Source organism: Acanthopagrus latus, chromosome 11, assembly GCF_904848185.1.
Source record: "Acanthopagrus latus isolate v.2019 chromosome 11, fAcaLat1.1, whole genome shotgun sequence".
NCBI classification, from domain to species: Eukaryota; Metazoa; Chordata; class Actinopteri; order Spariformes; family Sparidae; genus Acanthopagrus; species Acanthopagrus latus.
Window position 1 is genome coordinate 28,876,415 of NC_051049.1, and position 6,453 is coordinate 28,882,867.

Below are 6,453 nucleotides of genomic sequence, written 5' to 3' on the forward strand. Positions count from 1 at the left end.
GGCCCTATTTAGACGGTCTGTAGTGCATGGTCTAAAGCGGATGGCGCTAGTGCATTTAGGATGTGTCAAAGTCCTTTTTGTTAGTTAAATGGCGGATAATCTTGGCTCAAAGTGTGGCGCACACCACACAGGGAATGTATTTAAATTCTGAATTAGTCAGGGGTGTGTTTTTGGTGGAACATAAGTCAAACAATGGCCTTCCATTCCCTTCAAGAGCCAGATGCAGTAGGGCCAGGCACATTTTTACCAGTGGCACTCATCCTCAGTGAGGGACATGCATGTGATCCTCGGCTGCTGGACCCTCTGTCCCGCCATCTGACAATTATCTGTCACACTAGCAACTCTGTTTGACTGCAAATGAAAATAAAAAAACAGTGATATGTAACTGAGGAGGAGAGTCCCTCTGTGTGTGCGCTTTCATTGTGTCTCAGGTCTTGGTTTCAATTTTGGTCACCAGGAACCATGAGAAGATCTCTTCTTCCTGTATATATGACTAATTTTCTACATTTAGTCTAAACTGATCTTGATTTGTTATCAAGTAACCAGAAATACAGTCTGTTTCCTCTTGTAGACACATATAACTAGATATATATGCTAATACCACTTAAGCAAATTAAATCATATAATTGCCCATAACAGTTTAACCTTTTTAACCTTGGAACAATGAATTACTGCATTTCTGTGCTCCATATGCAAACCATTTACATAAGAGTGCATAATTTTAAAGCACTCTTTTTCATACCTTTCATGGGGACACTAAATCCTCCTCTACCTCGGTGCCGTTTTTGTTCACAGAGGTTGTAGCTGCATATACTGAACACATCGTCCTGCATGACAGTGGACCAGCTGATTTTCTCCTCTTTATCGTTGGTTTGGATGTGAAATCAATGTAGGTGGCCCTTCTCCAGCCCTGCAGGGGGGAGAATCTCAACAGAGTGAGGGCAGCAGGAGGATGGAAATTATACTGATAATCATGGAAACATTTCATTCTGTTGGTCATAGTAGAATCACTGAGAAAAGGTAATTGTTGCCATCCTCTTTACAAATGAACACACACTGATTTATATGTCTATGTGAAGAAAAGAATTTCCATGTTTGAAAGGAGAAGAAAAAGCCATTTTCTAGCACAGGTCTATTTTTTCCTCCTCTCTTCCCTCTGACCTGGAAAAGAGGGCGAGCTGCTGGTTGGGGGTGTAAAATCGAGTGCAGAGGGTTGAGTCAGGGACTGTTAACCCATAGGGGAGGTTCACAGCGTTGGGCCTGATTCCTTGGCCATCTCATTGTTTCCAGTCAAGCTGTAATTTGGGAAGAAAGTGGAGTCAAAGCGCCCATAAATTCTCTGTGTGCCAAAACCGTCCCAATTGTAATCAGCAAATGTCAGCAAGACACTGGTCAGCTGACAACTACCTATCAGCTGCTCTTCTACATTTGATCACACGCGGGATCACACACATACACACACACACGAAAACACTGTTATTATTGTGTGCATGTATATCTACTTTTCTAGTTCTATGTGAAGCTGATCTTGCTGAAGAGGCAAGTTTGCAAGACAAGATCTAAATGCACAGATGTGCACAGCACACTGAACATATGCACAGGTTACTGTTCACTGCTGTTTTCTTTACAGCAGACAGCCGGAAACAAAGAAGATTAAAGAGGATGATGAGAGCAAGTTACATAGTTAGATCACATGAGCTGCTGATTGTCCAACTAGAAATAGTATTATTGTAGTTCACTGATGCTTACAGTACTGACCAAAAGCATGTAAAAAAAAAAAAAAGCCCAAAAAATCAGCTGCAAATGGAAGCCATTTATTCAGTTGTAAACATGCAGTTGGATGAAATATATATTAGTGGGGCGGCTTAACGGCGTAATTCCAAAGAATCGTGCACTTTGTGATAAAAGTGTGACATTTCGTACACTTATAGCCAAAGACAGACAAAAAAATGAGACCATCGCAAATGTTCAATATGGCGGCCGTGGCAGCTATTTCTCAAAAAGGCTACCATTGACTACCATTTCCATGTGAATTTTCTTTTGTGTGTTGATTATAATATGATATTGATCATATGGTTTGCTAAATTTATTTACCTGTTTGGAGTTTGTACATATATGATACAAATACATTTCAAGATGGCTGTTATTTTTCAAGAAATTGTTACCTCCTCAAGTTGCACGGATTCCTGTTGAATGAATGATATTAGTGTCAAATCACACATTTTTATGATTAGGAATTCAGGTGGCAACTTTAGTATTTGGCCTATTTGGAAGCTCACAATGCAAGATAGGCCTAACTGACAATAGTAACTGTCCAAACATGGGGTCAATCGTGGAAGACTCTCAGAAAACCCTTTCACAGTAACAGGGAGCTGTGCAGTCTAAGGCAGCTTTTTTGCACTTACACTGCTTAATACAACCCTTCTTCCATTTGCAGGGAATAAGTTCAAAGCTGGACTGGCCTGCATCAGGCAGGCATGTCCAGAATGGTTCATAGTGACCCTCAGATGCCTTTGACCAACCCCATCTGCAAGAAGAAGGAAGCTCTGGCGTTGACACCAGCATCTGACCCCATACATGGCCGTCTTGATAGACTGCCCTCTTAACATGCTCCTTAGGGCAGCCTTTGTTGGAGGGATTGACTGCACATTGTGCCTCTTCTCAGGCCCAAGTGCAGCTGAGATTTCATGGGCTGCTAGGTATCGTAAACTCTTTCCTGTAAATACCAACCAAAGCTCAACATTTATATCAACAGTTTGGATCATAATTTTATGGTGACCATTTTGTACTGCATGACATAACATGTCATGACAGTGTCAGTTTCCTCATGTGTGCATGGAGAAATTGAGGACAGATCAGCAAGGGGTGGCTTGCTGAGGACAGCAGTCCACCATTTGAAACTTGGTTTTAGCTTGGAGTGTCACGATTCCTCGATTCGATTACGTTTTCGATTTTAAGGTCACGGTTCGATTCAAGTCTCAATTTTTACGTTTATTATTTAAAGCACAGGTTGCTATGCCATTTTTAGACTACGCTTTTTTGCATTATAATATCTGACCTTTGTTCGCAATGTACCACACTACATTGTCAAAGTGAAAACATTTATTAAGAACTTCAGTGAAAGAGAAGCAGGTTCAAGTTCCTGCATCTGCAGTTGCCATTGTTGTAAGAGTGGTGTAGCCCCTTTCAGGAACAGGGCGGTGCGTGAGCTGTGTGTGCGTAAGGTGTGAGTGGGCGAGTGAGAGTGAGGGAGTGTGTGTACGTGCGGACAGTGAGTGAATAGGAGAGGAAGGAGTAGTAGCAACAGCAATAAAGTGTACAAAATATGCTGCAGTTTGGCTGTGAATAAAAGGGGCAGCTCCTCAAGATACAGCAAAGCTCCCTGGTGTTACTTCCCAACCAGCTTAACCTGCAAAAGTGGCAACGAAGGTAAAAACAAACTTCAGCCCTAGAAGAAATCATCTCCTCTGTGCTTCCCGACCATGCTATCGTTTGACTGGCTGTAGCTAATAGCTACTGGCTTAGCTAGTAGCTAAGTTAGAGCAGGTTGACTCACAGCACTTCAACAGGTGTGTGTTTTTCTCTACTTGGCAAGCCACCCAGATGTGACAACAACCCCAGCGTTACCGGGCTCTTCATAAACAGAAAAGAGCATAGACTATATATAAAAAAAGAGTAAATAAAAGTTTTAAAACATGAAAGACATGGAAGATAAAGAAGAGGGAATGTGAGCTTTTCTGACAACACACAATTGTTGCATAAACCAAAAGTATGACTGTTAACAGTAGCGCATCGCAGTTAATGTTAGCGTTGATGCTAAGCCCATTAAAAACATTAAAATGGCTAATTCAAACATGATGACAGACTAACATTTATCTCAAGATATGAATGTTAATGGCAAGATATGAATGTTAATGGCAAATCTGGATAAAGAGCTACTCATGATAAAATGTCAGTGAAGTAAAACTATAACGTGCTAGTACTAGTTGAAAACACACAATTGATAAATGGATACATGGATATGTTATTTTGCTGACATTGTGAGTATTACTAACAGGGGCGGTCCTCGACCATTTGGTACCCTAGGCGGGCTTTCCTGATAGCACCCAATCCCCATGAGAAAAGACAATGATAATCATAACAATATAAAAATATGTGCAAATTAATACATCTGTTCAATAATAAATACACAAAAAGGAAATATGAAATCAGGTGGTACATGATACCGCCTTCTCCGAATCAACTCTGTTCTCATTAGGTCCGTTACATGAAGAGGCCAGTCAGCAGGATCAGCTGAAGGCGAATTACCAGTGTTTGCTGCATCTAGAGGGCACATGAAGCACACTGTCTCACCTTGTATTCAAGATAACATTCATCAGGCACACACCTGAGACACACCAAGTGTAGAATCAGTGGCTCAATCAAGATGAGCAGCTTGCACTCACCTGAACATCCAGGCTCCGTGGTTAGAGGCAGGGTGAGGTTGGCAGGAAGAGCAGCATGCTCTTGTTGCGTCTCCTCTGATGGTTCTAGGTCCATAAACATAGAGAGAACACACAAGAGCAAATACATTTACTGGATGAGACACACACAACATATTGTCATTTTCACATAAGTCAATACATTTTTATCATCACAAACATTCACTGACACATTAAACTCAACTGAGGAAACCAGAGCAGCTGCGGTACATGGCTGTTCCTGGTCTGATGATTCAGCTGCAGATGGTCCTAAAAATTTCAATAGTGAATCTAAAACGATAAAACAAACAAGTGTATTATCAACATGGAGTAAATCATTTCCAGTTTTCAAATTATATTATTGTTAGTTGCTAAGCATTTTAATTTTGACATTCATTTTATATAAATTAACTTAGTCCTGTATGCTCACAGCTCTATGTGCATATACCTCTCGGTATAAACATAACCCTACATGTATATATAATTTAATATTATGATGCTCAACTTTATTGATACAATATTCCATCGGTATGCAACCTATACTTACCTCTGTTCATTAGTATATAATATATGCTCATTTTTTGCACCTCTCTCTATATAGTCAACATGTTGATATCCTCATCTGCATATGAGGCACTGACTCACTCAGCACTTTACTGGTTTGCACTCATTTCATAGCACACAATGAGATGTAAAGTGCTATATAAGTTACTGTAGCTAGCGTCAACTTTTATAGAGTTTTTCTCGAAAGGCAGCCAGCCAGTCAAGGCTACCCCAGGCCAGCAGTCTGAACCAGTGTTATGACAGTATTATCATGACAATTTTGTGGCAGACTGCATGTTAATAACGAACCTGGCTGAACAAAGCGGGACGTCACACACCCTCATTGCTACGTAACGGCTAGCTTACTAGCAAGATGACATGATGCTACTGCTGGCTAGCATGATTATATCATGAATGCGTGATATATATATATATATATATATATATATATATATATATATATATATATATATATTTTTTTTTTTTTTATTTATTTATTTATTTTTTTCAAAATGACATACATTTCTCCTTTGCATGTTTCTCCCGCTCTTCTCCTCTGCACTTCCTCCGCCCCAGATGGCTTTTGCCGTTTCATCTTCCGGACTGTAACGTAGCTGTGACAGTGCGCGCTCACATGTTGTGACCATGTCATGTAAAAGCTGCAGGGGCTATACATCAGAATCGTCATTTCTTTCACTTACATTTAATTTATTTTTTATATCAAAGTATTGTTTTAGATAGAGGGTTGGCAAAAACTGTAGTAAAATAAACATTATAGACAATAGACATTATAATTTTAATTATATATTTTTCTTTCTGCGCATATTTGGCAGCCCTTACTAGGTGGCGCCTTTTACCTCCCTGGTTATGTGGTCATTAAAGAGAAATACATGTTCAGTTGTCAAGTACCACGCCTCATTTGGTTTTAGCTGTTGGGACTTTAATGTACTTCAGCTGTTACACAAACATAATGTTCAGCAGTCCTCTGGTTTCTTTCTTCTTTCTCTTCCTCTTCTTCAGAGACTCTCTGTATGTTTACGCCAAAAGGGCATTCTTGTTCAGAGGAGGTGATAAGATGACAACTGCTCAACAGGAAACTCCACAACCACAATCATTAACTCTCACCTGATCCCAACACACACAGAGATAGTAGGCACACACACACACTTTTTTTAAAGGTGTATTTTTTTTTATCATGACCTCTGGGTCTTTGTCCCTCATTTTTAACTCAATTAAAAGTCTACATAAACAAATAAACGCACACATCCACACAGTCAGCTGCGCATAGAGACATCCTCATGTCGATCAATAATGCTCATAGATTGTCAATTACGCTCTGGAAGGGGAATGAATGGGATTTGCATATATATAGAGCTGGGTTTACCCATGCGCTCACAGGACGTCCTGAAACTGCTGCCCTCAGCACGTTGACCCATCTGGGGAGGAGGTG

General features: G+C 40.2%; 1 long non-coding RNA gene across 2 annotated transcripts; it reads right to left on the minus strand.

Moving 5' to 3' along the window:
* Positions 1 to 4,190: 4,190 nt before the first annotated feature.
* On the minus strand, positions 4,191 to 5,662 carry LOC119029076. 2 transcript variants are annotated; one of them, XR_005077897.1, is made up of 4 exons: positions 5,525 to 5,662; positions 4,652 to 4,751; positions 4,446 to 4,529; positions 4,191 to 4,323 (listed from the first exon to the last, which is right to left on the minus strand). It is a non-coding gene; the product is annotated as an uncharacterized LOC119029076 (long non-coding RNA). The 2 variants fall into 2 exon arrangements; XR_005077896.1 differs by having other exon boundaries at positions 4,446 to 4,751.
* Between the last annotated feature and the right edge of the window lie 791 nt (positions 5,663 to 6,453).